The following is a 12,420-nucleotide window of genomic DNA, read 5'->3' as shown; positions in this document are numbered from 1 at the left end:
TTTCTCCATGTTGGTCAGGCTGGTCTCAAACTCCTGACCTCAGGTGATCTGCCCACCTCGGCCTCCCAAACTGTTGGAATTACAGGCGTGAGCCACCACACCCGGCCTTAAGAGTATATTGACTGTGTAATACATTCCATCCCAAAGTTGCCTAAGGTTGTCTTTTCAAGTGCCCAGTAATAGTATTTCTCATGCCAGTAAATAGAAACCCACCCCCCCCCCTTGAATATGTAGTGCTATTCTGATATTTAAAGACATAACTTGATTTAGGTAGTTAATCCAGACCTGTCATCCTTACGCAGACTTAAACCCAAGTAACATAGAGAAGAAAGATTATATCTTTCTCTACTAAGTCTTGGGGAGATGTCTGCAGTATTATGCCTTATGCAGTATGTTATGGACTCTTGGCAATGCATCTCATGACCTAAAGTCTACTCCTCCCTGCTTTGTGTGCTCTGCTTTTTGTGGTCATGATGTTCAGGCTAATATAGGCATCACGCTTAGTGGCTTAGGGTTCCCCTGGTAGGAGTTATTTGTAAAATAGTATTTGAAAAACTCAGCAGCCATTTCAGGAGACTATTGTGAAATTCATTTATTGCTGGAAATTTCTTTATTTCCAAGTGATAGGTATTTGTAAACTCAAAAGCCAAATTTTGTCTGAAAAGTCAGATATCAAGAAAGTGTGCAGCCATAAAAAGGAATGAGATCATGTCCTTTGCAGGGATACGGATGAAGCTAGAAGCCATCATTCTCAGCAAACTAACACAGGAACAGAAAACCAAACACCGCATGTTCTCACTCATAAGTGGGAGTTGAACAATGAGAACACATGGACACAGGGAGGGGAACAACACACACCAGGGCCTGTTGGGGGGTAGGGGGGCGCGAAAGGAGGGAACTTAGAGAGCGGGTCAATAAGTGCACAAACCACCATGGCACATGTATACCTGTGTAACAAACCTGCACGTTCTGCACATGTATCCCAGAACTTAAAATAATAACGAGTCAAAAAAAACCTATATAATTATTTTGGTCCTGCACTCTGTGGCTTTATGGCCCATCACTCAATTTTGTCGGTTTCAGATGGTGAGGTAGTAGGGGAGAGTGTGGAAGAGGTGATCATTTTAAAATCATTCTCAACTGGACCTTCAACATGTGTGTCTCATTCAGCAAAATAGTGGTCTGTACACAGACACTCAGCTAGAAATTGAATTACTTTTTAATTGAGTTCCTGTTGTGGTAGAGCCTGGATATGAATGCTTTACACTGCTGTAGTACCTTTCATCCTAAGATATCAAAGCACTTGACAACTATTAATTCATTACATCTCTCCCTGTCTCTTAAAGTAGTTAACACAGCACTGGAAGTCACTCTACTCATTGCTGAAACTCACTCACCTGGGCAGTGGGCAAAGATGGAAGCTGTTTAACTGTGTAAGGCAATCCTACCTTAGTAGCTTTTAAGATGGAATAACAAGGAATATCTTACCTAGTTAAAACTGCAGAAGTTGTATTAGATGGAATGTAATTACCAGAAGTGAAGTGTGACCAGGAAGCTAACATTTTTGCTCCAGTGCACAATGCTGTGGGGATCTTAATTCCAGTGACTGTCCTGCAGCCCTAGGTGCACATCTCAGACTGTTCCAGCTCTTTAGGCTTCTGGCCTCAAGGTTAGGCAGAGCCGCTTCAGCTCAGTGCTAGAGGGAAGAGTGCCACCTATTGAATTGTAGGAATTCTGGGAGATGTGTTGGGACTGGTGGAGAAGGCTCTCGGACCACATTCACGTTTGGTTTGCCATGGTAACTAATATATATATCTAAAAGAAAATGAATATGTTGACTACTCTTGCTTAGAAAAACATCGACAAACGTCTGTGTATTTTCCCCAGCTGGAGCTGAGCGTATGCCTGTAGTTTAGCCTACTGCTACTTGAAATAAGCATGCTGCTAAAAAGACTGAGGCAGATGGTATTTTTACCACTTCAGGCAAAACATGGCACCTATGGTTCGACTTTCTACAATTTTAATTTTTTAACATTTTCAAAATGGCTTGTTTAAATATCTCCGTCACAGAGACACAGACTTTTTCCCAGTTTCTTTTTAATAATTGCTTCAGATATATAGATATGAATAACTATCAGTTGGTCAAAACCAGACTGTTCAGCATTGTAGAGCCTGCCTTCTGTTCATTCTTTCACCAGTGCCTAGGACTGTGCCGTAAATGAGCTTTGACATTCGCGCTCATTTTGATACAAAGACACTAAGTAGTTTGTAATAGCTTGCATTATATTTATCTCTAGTCTTTCTTCTTCTCTTCTTCTTCTCCTTCTCCTTCTTCTTCTTTTTTTCTTTTTTAGATATAAGGTCTCACTGTGTTGTCCAGTCTAGAGTGCAGTGGCTATTCACAAGCCCAATAGTACTCTACAGCCTCGAACTCCTGGACTCAAGAGATCCTCCCATCTCCACCTCCCAAGTAGCTGCGACTACAGGTGCACTGTCTCTGCACTGGTCTTTCTCTAGGCTTTATTGTGCATTTCATATCATTTGTCTCATGACTCAACACAGAAAAGGGAGGTTTTTGCTGGTTTTTTTAATGTCCTCTTATGAGGATCATTCTAAGCACAGAGAAATAATTGCTCATGCTTAAGCACTTGGTAAAAAAAAAAAGATCTTCCAGATATTAATTCATTAGCCATCCAGTTCTCTGTCAAATGTAAGAGATTTTTTATAAGCATAGGGTTTTTGACTCATCCTCCCTGCTAGAATTTGCTCAGGGTTCCAGAGTGGCACGTTCTGGCTCTATCCTCCCATGCCTCTCAGACATCAGCATTTAGCAGCTGCTGCTCTCCTCTGTCCTCTTCACCCCCAGAAGTCCTTGCACATTTGTTTTATTATAAAATGCATTTGCATAGAGCACACATTAAAATTCTCTTCCCACCAGCAAACAGTAATGTCCACAGACATTTGCATTTGCATGATCACATATCATTACTTCCCTTCAAAAAGAAAAAAGTCTTTCTTCTCATGTCATGATTCTCCTTTCCAAGGTTTGCCCTTTTAGTCATTTCTTCTTATTACACATAGATGCTTCAGCCATTTTTCTGCAGATTGAGTCCAGAATTTTCTTTTTTGAGCCTTGAATATAGAAATTTTTTGTATATAGTATTGTTCTTTCTTTACTGACAAAGCCAGACTCCTTTATTCGTTTATTTGTTTATTTTTGGTAGTCAATTTTTGCTGCTAGTTCCTTCCCATGACTCTAGCAAACTGGCTCTGAGACTTTTTCACATTGGCACATTTAGAAAACAGATGTTGCTGTGTTTTCTCTTTCCTGTACCCCTTTCTTGGGCAGATGCTGCATCTCCTACCCTGGGACTTTACATTAGCTCTTTTTTGGTAAAATATGCCATACAACATCACTGAATGCACTAAATCTCTCATTTTCTCTAGCCCCGCAAAGATATATTTTTTCTTTGCTTTTGTTTTGTTTTGTTTTGTTTTGAGACAGAGTTTAATTCTGGTTGCCCAGGCTGGAGTGCAGTGGCGGAATCTTGGCTCACTGCAACCTCCACCTCCCAGGTTCAAGTGATTCTCTCTTTTTTTTTTTGAGATGGAGTCTCACTCTGTTACCCAGGCTGGAATCCAGTGGCGTGATCTCAGCTCACTGCAACCTCCGCTTCCCGGGTTCAAGCAATTCTCCTGCCTCAGCCTCCCAAGTAGCTGGGACTACAGGTGTGCACCACTGCACCCAGCTAATTTTTGCATTTTTAGAGACGGGGTTTCACCATGTTGGCCAGGTTGGTCTCCAACTCCTGACCTCGTGATCTGCCTGCCTTGGCCTCCCAAAGTGCTGAGATTACAGGCGTGAGCCACTGCGCCCAGCTCAAGTGATTCACTTGCCTCAGCCTCCAGAGTAGCTGGGATTACAGGCGCCTGCCACCACGCCTGGCTATTTTTTATATTTTTAGTAGAGATGGGGTTTCACCATTTTGGCTAGGCTGGTCTCGAACTCCTGACCTCAGGTGATCCATCCGCTTCGACCTCCCAAAGTGCTGAGATTACAGGCATGAGCCACCGCACCTGGCCAAAGATGTCTTAGCATTTAGGATTTCTATTTTAGTGATAACTATGGAGATTGTGGAGCCATTGGCATTGCCCTCTCCTATCTTGTTCCATAAGGGACTTGTAATATAATTAGATAAGATGTTTATAGTAGAATTTAAAGAAAAAAAATCCATATCAAAATACCATAATGGTATGGGTGCAACTATGTAACTTTTTTTTTTTTTTTTTTTTTTTTTTTTTTTTTAAGACAGTCTTGCTCGTCACCCAGGCTGGAGTGCAGTGGCATGATTATGGCTCACTGCAGTATTGACCTCCCGGGCTCAAGTGATCCTCCCACCTCAGCTTTGCAAGTAGCAGAGACTACAGTTGCATGTCACCACACCCAGCTAATTTTTTAATTTTTTTGTAGAGAAGAGGTATCACTATATTACCTGGGCTGGTCTCAAACTCCTGGGGTCAAGTAATCCTCCCACCTTGGCCTCCCAAGGTGCTGGGATTACAGGTGTGAGCCACCATGACCAGCCCCAGTCCAAAAATTTTAAATCCCCCACTCCTCATTTCCTTAAAACCAGATTAAACCAGTTATTTTTCTCTTGGCAATTACATTTCAGACAACTGTTTTTCTTTGCAGCAATAGTGAGTAGATTCTCTTTAATCTGTTTTTCAAAACAATTAGTTTGTCAGTTTTTGCAACCACTGCTTTGATTTCATATCTCCTTCAAATTGCAATTATTAATGATGGAAAAATAATCATTGATCAGTTTCTGTTTACAGTAAAGCATAGAAGCTTTTGTACCATGTGAAACATTATATCAAAAATAAATTATAGGCCGGGTGTGGTGGTTTATGCCTGTAATCCCAGCACTTTGGGAAACCAAGGTGGGCAGACCACTTGAGGTCAGGAGTTCGAGACCAGCCTGGCCAACATGGCAAAACCCCGTCTCTACTACAGATACAAAAATTAGCCTGGTGTGGTGGCGGGTACCTGTAGTCCCAGCTACTCAGGAGGCTGAGGCAAGAGAATCGCCTGAACCCAGGAGGCAGAGGTTGCAATGAGCTGAGATTGCGCCACTGCACTCCAGCCCAGGCAATAAAGCGAGACTCTGTCTCAAATAAATAAATAAATACATAAATAAAATAAATAAATTATAATCACACATGCAATAGTTAGTATCTTAAACCAGAGTTGTGCCTTATTATTAGCCCTGGTCTTTTGCAAAACATTTGCCCTCTCGACATTATTCATTCCTATCATCAAGCTAGTCTTTTTTCTCCTTAACTCTTTCAGTATATTATTTTGTATTTGTCCCCAGTGACTATCATCTTGCTTTGATTATCTGTTCCTCTAATTTCTTAATGTTATTTTAAAATTAGATTCTTGTTCTCTGAGGTGTTAGCAATCCCACACACCTCAGTGGCATCAGCAGATTTAATTATCATAATCTCTATTCCTTTGTGGATCATGAATAAAATTATTAAATGATTTTAATGATAAGCATCTTTATGACATCATATAACATGCCACCCTCTCAGTTAGCCCAAATAATTTTTTTTTTTTTTGAGACAGAGTCTTGCTCTGTCACCCAGGCTGGAGTGCAGTGGCACAATCTTGGTTCACTGCAGCCTCCACCTCCTGGGTTCAAGTGATTCTCCTGCCTCAGCCTCCTGAGTAGCTTGGATTACAGGTGTGCACCACCATGCATGGCTAATTTTTGTATTTTTAGTAGAGATGCGGTTTCACCATGTTGGCCAGGCTCATCTCAAACTCCTGACCTCAGGTGATCCACCAGCCTCAGCCTCCCAAAGTGCTGGGATTACAGGTGTGAGCCACGGTGCCCGACCATCCATAATTTTCTTTTTTTCTTTCTTTTTTTTTCTTATTTCTTTTTCTTTTTCTTTTTTTTTTTTTTTTTTTGAGACAGAGTTTCACTCTTGTCACTAAGGCTGGAGTGCAATGGCACAATCTTAAATTACTGCAACCTCCGCCTCCTGGGTTCAAGCAATTCTCCTACCTCAGCCTCCCGAGTAGCTGGGATTACAGGCGCCCACTGCCATGCCAGGCTACATTTTGTATTTTTAGTAGAGACGGGGTTTCACCATGTTGGCCAGGCTGATCTTGAACTCCTTTGGGAGGTGATTACCCGCCTCAGCCTCCCAAAATGCTGGGATTACAGGCATGAGCCACTGCACCCGGCCCCAAGTACTATTGATACTAATTTAATATAGGCAGTTATAAATCTCTTTTATTTTTCTTCAGATTCTATATTCCTAGTTTATTGATGCTTGGTTTAAAATGTTATATGTGGCTGGGTGCAGTGGCTCATGCCTATAATTCCAGCACTTTGGGAGGCCAAGGTGGGTGGATTACCTGAGGTCAGGAGTTTGAGCCCAGCCTGACCAACATGGTGAAACCCCACCTCTACTAAAAATACAAAAGTTAGCTGGGCTTGGTGGTGCATGCCTGTAATCCCAGCTACTGAGGAGGCTGAGGCAGGAGAATCGCTTGAATCCGGGAGATGGAGGTTGCAGTTATTGCGCCCCTGCATTCCAGCCTGGGAGATAGAGTGAGACACCATCTCCAAATATAAATACATAAATAAATAAAAAGTAAATGAATAAAATGATATATGTAAAAGTTTACATTATTTAGCTCATAACAATATTTAGTGGGGCAGTCTCTCCCACTCTTCAATTTACCATTTTGTACTACTGGCCCCTAAAAATTACATATCTACATAATATCTAATATTTATCAGGAAGCTAAGTCAGGCTTAGATCGTTGATGAAGACCAGTTCTTGACGGTAAGCATGGAATGGTGTCTTGAGTTTGCTCACCATTGCACCGTGAAAGCCTACTACAGCACCTGGTGCAGGATAGGTACCCAATAAATATTTGTTGACTGACTGTCGAATGAATGAATGAATGATGACCCAAGATACTGCACATGTTTGTGCCTAACCTCTGTTCTTCTAATTCATAAGGAATATTTAATTCCACCTTTGTTCCTCTTATATCCCCCCAAGTATATTTTTAATCAAATGGTTACATCCTCAATGCCTCTCACCCCCTGGGTTGAGGCAGAGAGATTCAATTGGGGTAATCTTTTGAGTCTTATCTGGAAAGCTAACTAGAAATGCCCTTCAGGCTGGCTCTGCGGGTGGATGCTCTGCACTGTGGGATAGCTGGATTCAATTATTGCTCCCAGTTTGTGGTGTCAGAAGCCACCTGTGCACCGGGAGAGCCTGTATGTCTTTATGTCGAAGATAGAGCCCTCTGTCCCTATAGAAAAGCCTGTTTAGTCCATTAAAACTGTTTTAAAGTGGATCTGAAGGGAATACTATCTCTTTCCTTGCATAAAATATAGTGGAGAGGCATGGGTTTCCCAAAATTATGGTTTTTGAGTGAAAAGAAAAGAGAAGCACCTCTGTATAGATACTGAACATAGTTTTAGTAAGTTAGAAGACATCGTTACCTAGATTCATATTTCCACAGTCATACACTAATCCTGCTGTCGGATTTTGTGTTGAATTAAGAATTTTTGTGATTTGAAGCTGTTTGAGCCATCAGAAAGCTGTAGTTGATTCAGTTGGTACATCTGAAGCCATTCCTTCATATTTCCTATGCAGCGTCTCCAAGCACTACTCAGCCTCCCCACTTACCACATCAGAGTATTGATCCCTGATAATGTACTTAACCATCTTTCCTGAAATAACAAGGTGGCTATGTCCCTCAGTTTTCAAACAGAATTACTTAGGTAACAGTAGAGATCATGGGACCTGCAGCATAGCTCAGTGAAGTGTGAAATGTTACTAAAGATTGTAGGTGAGTAGATTCTGTCCTTTTCCCCCGAGTCCTTGACATTCTGGCTTGATGAAAGATCTTAACTAAGGCCGGATGCTGTGGCTCACTCCTGTAAGAAGGCCGAGGCGGGCGAATCACGAGGCCAGGAGTTCGAGACCAGCCTGACCAACATGGTGAAACCCCGTCTCTACTAAAAATACAATAATTAGCTAGGTGTAATGGCGGGCACCTATAATCCCAGCTATTCAGGAGGCAGAGGCAGGACAATCGCTTGAACCCGGGAGGCAGAGGCAGCAGTGAGCTGAGATCACACCACTGCACTCCAGCCTGGGCAACAATGTGAAACTCCATCTAAAAAAAAAAAAAAGAAGAAGAAGGATCTTAACTAAATCATAATAAAACCAAAGCTGTACCTCTGAAGATTGATTAGTGTGTAGCGCAATGGTGCCCCCTGTGGAAGATCTCCCTATCCTGGATCTAAGAAGATTATGCTAACCTGCATCTTTAATTGATTCCTAAGATTTGTGTGCAGCTGTCAGAAAAATGGGTAGACCTTTCTATGTGCTGTACTTTCTTTAAGATGCATGCCACTGTATGGGTGCTTTGCAGCGTACACTATTTAAGACACACAGTAAACACCTTAATCAAATGGTTCTATCAAATTCTGTGAATCCCCTCTTTTTATAGAGAAGAGCTCAAATAACCTAACAGTGTTCACACAATTATCTCACAGGGTCAAGATTCTACTCAGGTCTGCTGATTTCACAATGTGTATTCCCTTTTGTTATTTGTTTTTTTTAAGAGACAGAGTTTCACTATGTTGGCCAGGCTGGCCTCGAACTCCTGTCCTCAAGTGATCCGCCCACCTCAGCCTCCCAAAGTGCTGGGATTACAGATGTGAGCCACTTGGCCCAGCAGCAGTGTGTATTCTTTACCACCATACTGCTTCTCAAGGTGCTTTAGACATACTACAAAAAGTTGTTGTTGTATTCAGGCTCTGATCTTGCAAGCATCCAGGAAACGGTGTGTATTAGTCTATAATCTAACACAGTTCTGGTCTCAGAAATGTGATTGTCTAATAAATGACTGTGCTAGGATTTATGTTTGCTGAACCAGTGTAATAATTATTGTGACTTTAAGCTGATAAGCATGCTTCACTTTTGAAAAGAAAGTTTTATAGATAATAACCATTTAAAACAAACTCTGATCATCATTCTCTTGAAAGAGGCACAATCTAAGTTAACAAATACACCTTCCATAACACCATAGCGTAGAGACCTCCTACATTTGGAAGAGCTGTTAATCTTGCAGATATGATTACACTTACATGGCACAGAGTAAATATACATTCTTCACCTCATACATTGGCCCCCACACTGATGTAACCTACCTAGAAGACGTGGCTGAAGCCTACATTTATTTCATTAATAAATGTAGATAGAATTTCTCTGTCGTTTGAGGTGCTTTCTTGTGAAATTATAAATGTGTTTTAAACTCATCTTATATCAGGATGTATTTTAGGATGCTAGGAATCTAGGATCACATGGATGATGATAGTGGTAGTTTGGGGCAAGTGGTCCCTAGGTATCAGCATCCAAGTACTAAAGCACATGAAAATTGGAACATGAGAAGGATATAAGAAATGTATAAGTAAGATAGGGAGTCAAGTAAAATAACAGAAACCGAAACTCACTCTTACATAGTTTATATATTCCTCAAATACCCCCAGGACTATTTGATTCCTACATGATGTGAATGCTCTCATCCCACAGTATTCTTTTTAATTAAATAACCAGCTTAGTATTTGTCATGAGATTACAGAGCTTACTATTTATTGATTCACTCCTAAAAAAGCTACAGGCAAGAGTGGCTCATTGCTGCAGTCTACAGCCTATGACATGTTTTGCTTGTTGAATTTCTATTACAGAGTTTGCTAAAAAGCTTTACAGTCCCAGTTTTGCTTTTTGAATTTCAATGTGTAGAATTAAGTTTCTCTTTGGAATATGATACTAAAATTAAAAATTAACTTTGAATCAGAATATGGATAAATCCATGATTATTTATAAATCACCAAATATTCCTTTGGAAGACATGACAACCAAGAGGCAGTGATTGCTTTTCCTGTGAAATTAATCCTAAATGTAATATAATTCCATATTACTAACCTCAAATGCCAAATCTATCAAATGTTGATGCAAGTTTATAAATTAAGAATTACAGGCTGCGCATGGTGGCTCACGCCTGTAATCCCAGCAATTTGGGAAGCCAAGGCGGGCGGATCACCTGAGATCAAGAGTTTGAGTTTGAGACCAGCCTGACCAACATGGCAAAACCCCGTCTCTACTAAAAATACAAAAATTAGCCAGGCACAGTGGCACATGCCTGTAATCTCAGCTACTTGGGAGGCTGAGGCACAAGAATCACTTGAATCCGAGAGGCAGAGGTTGCAGTGAGCCAAGATTGCAACACTGCACTCCAGCCTGAGCGAGAGTGAGACCCTGTCTCCCAAAAAAAAAAAAAAAAAAGAATTACATTACATGTTTCAGCAGATACATGTAAAGAAAATAGAAAAAAAAAAAAAGAATTACATCGTCCATTTTGTCTCATTTAATTACATTTTGAGAGCAGGCATGTCTGCTCATACCCTGAAATGCAGGTTTTTTTGGTTTTTTTTTGAGACAGGGTCTCACTCTGTCATCCAAATTGACCTTCACTCCTTGACATAGCAAGCACTACTTTGTCTCAGTTCTTCTCTGCCATTCTGTCAACAATTAGGTCAATTTTAAGTGTACCAGTAAAATTATTTAAACTATATATAAATACCTCTAAACCATATAAACATGTTTATATGATGTAGATATATTTTATATCATATAAATGTATCCCTACCATATGGTTTAGGAGTATTTATACATATACAGTAGTATGGTTATATCTGTTCAGTTATGATAATTTGTACGAAATGAGCTGTTGCGTTGTGTTCAGCTCTTTGTGGATGGCAGGCCACAGCGTGAACTCACAAACGTACTTAGCAGAGAGGTTGAGCCTTGAAATAAGTTCTGAAGTCTCACTCCCAACAGGAGGCTGCACACCACCCAGACTAAGCATAATAGCCATATAGTTTTAAATTAGAAAATAGTAAAATTGATAAACGTGGAGGACAGGGCAAGAAAAACCATACTAAACATGCTTTTATATTTGTGTGTGTGTGTGTGTTGAGGGGGAATAGAATACATTTTAAATAGTCAGTATGATTTGGGAATTCATTTTTCAAAAATAGACATGTTTTGGCCGGGTGTGGGAGCTCAACCTCTAATCCCAGTACTTTGGAAGACTGAGGCTGGCGGATCACCTGAGGTCGGGAGTTTGAGATCAGCCTGGCCAACATGGTGAAACCCCGTCTCTACTAAAAATACAAAAATTAGCTGAGTGTGGTGGCGCTTACCTATAATCCCAGCTACTGGGGAGGCTGAGGCAGAAGAATCACTTGAACCCGAGAGGTGGAGTTTGCAGTGAGCTGAGATTGTGCCATTGCACTCCAGCCTGGGAGACAGAATGAGACTCTATCTCAATAAATAAATAAATAAAATAAATAAATAAATAAAAGCAGTGAAAATAACCTGGGGCAATATTTGGTACTGTCACTGCATGAAACCACAAATACCACTACTGCAGTCAGTGCCTTTGGTTGATAATTTTAATAAAAATAAGTTTTGGTTAGTTAAGGATTTAAGTAAAAATATACTAGTTTTGTTTTGTGACTCAGTGGCAGATGAGATAATACCTGTCTTGCTCAGTGCCTTTAGGTTTAACAACAACAACAAAAAAGTATGACCAGAAGAATATACTTAATCAATTGAGATATGCATGACCTTTTTCTTAGCAGAAAATGTGGAAAATTTCTACCTCCAGTTTCTACTGACATTTGTTCTACAACCATATGGCATTTTTAGGTTGGTGGAAAATATATATGTGTTGCAGTAGAGGTACATAATTAAATAATGGCTTCAATTTTCTGCAATCTCTATAAATATGGCTTTATCATAAGCTATTTGACTTGAGGTATTTTTTTTCTAATCTGTGATATGTATCTTTTAAAAAATCTGTCCTTGTACATAGGCATGCAAAGGACATTAGCGATATAGGTATGTGTTATGTTCTCAAATGAAATTGTAATGCTTTCTAGTTTGTTTAAGAGTGAAAGAAAGGGACTATAGCATATTGGTTAAGAACAAGAACTCTTTGAATCTTGACTCCAGCACTTATCTTCTGTGTCACTTTGGACAACTTGCTCTTACCTAAATTTGTTCCTTTGTAAAATGAAAATAATAGTAGCATCTACCTCGTAGTGCTGTTGTGAGGGTAGAAGATAGATATAGGTATAGATACAGATAGAGCGAGAGAGAGAGAGATCTTTTTTTTTTTTTTTTTTTCCTGAGATGGAGTCTCACTCTGTCGCCCAGGCTGGAGTGCAATGGCACCATCTCAGCTCACTGCAACCTCCACCTCCCAGGTTCAAGCAATTCTCCTGCCTCAGCCTCCCGAGTAGCTGGGAT

The 12,420-nt window shown here is 40.4% G+C and overlaps 1 protein-coding gene across 3 annotated transcripts in view; it reads left to right on the top strand.

The window, feature by feature from the left end:
• PDSS2 (decaprenyl diphosphate synthase subunit 2) overlaps positions 1-12,420 on the top strand; it is a 308,385-nt gene that overhangs the window by 273,434 nt on the left and 22,531 nt on the right. The window lies entirely within an intron of this gene.

Source organism: Gorilla gorilla, chromosome 5, assembly GCF_029281585.2.
Source record: "Gorilla gorilla gorilla isolate KB3781 chromosome 5, NHGRI_mGorGor1-v2.1_pri, whole genome shotgun sequence".
In the NCBI taxonomy this organism is placed as follows: domain Eukaryota; kingdom Metazoa; phylum Chordata; class Mammalia; order Primates; family Hominidae; genus Gorilla; species Gorilla gorilla.
This window is presented reverse-complemented; position numbering and strand designations above follow the sequence as displayed.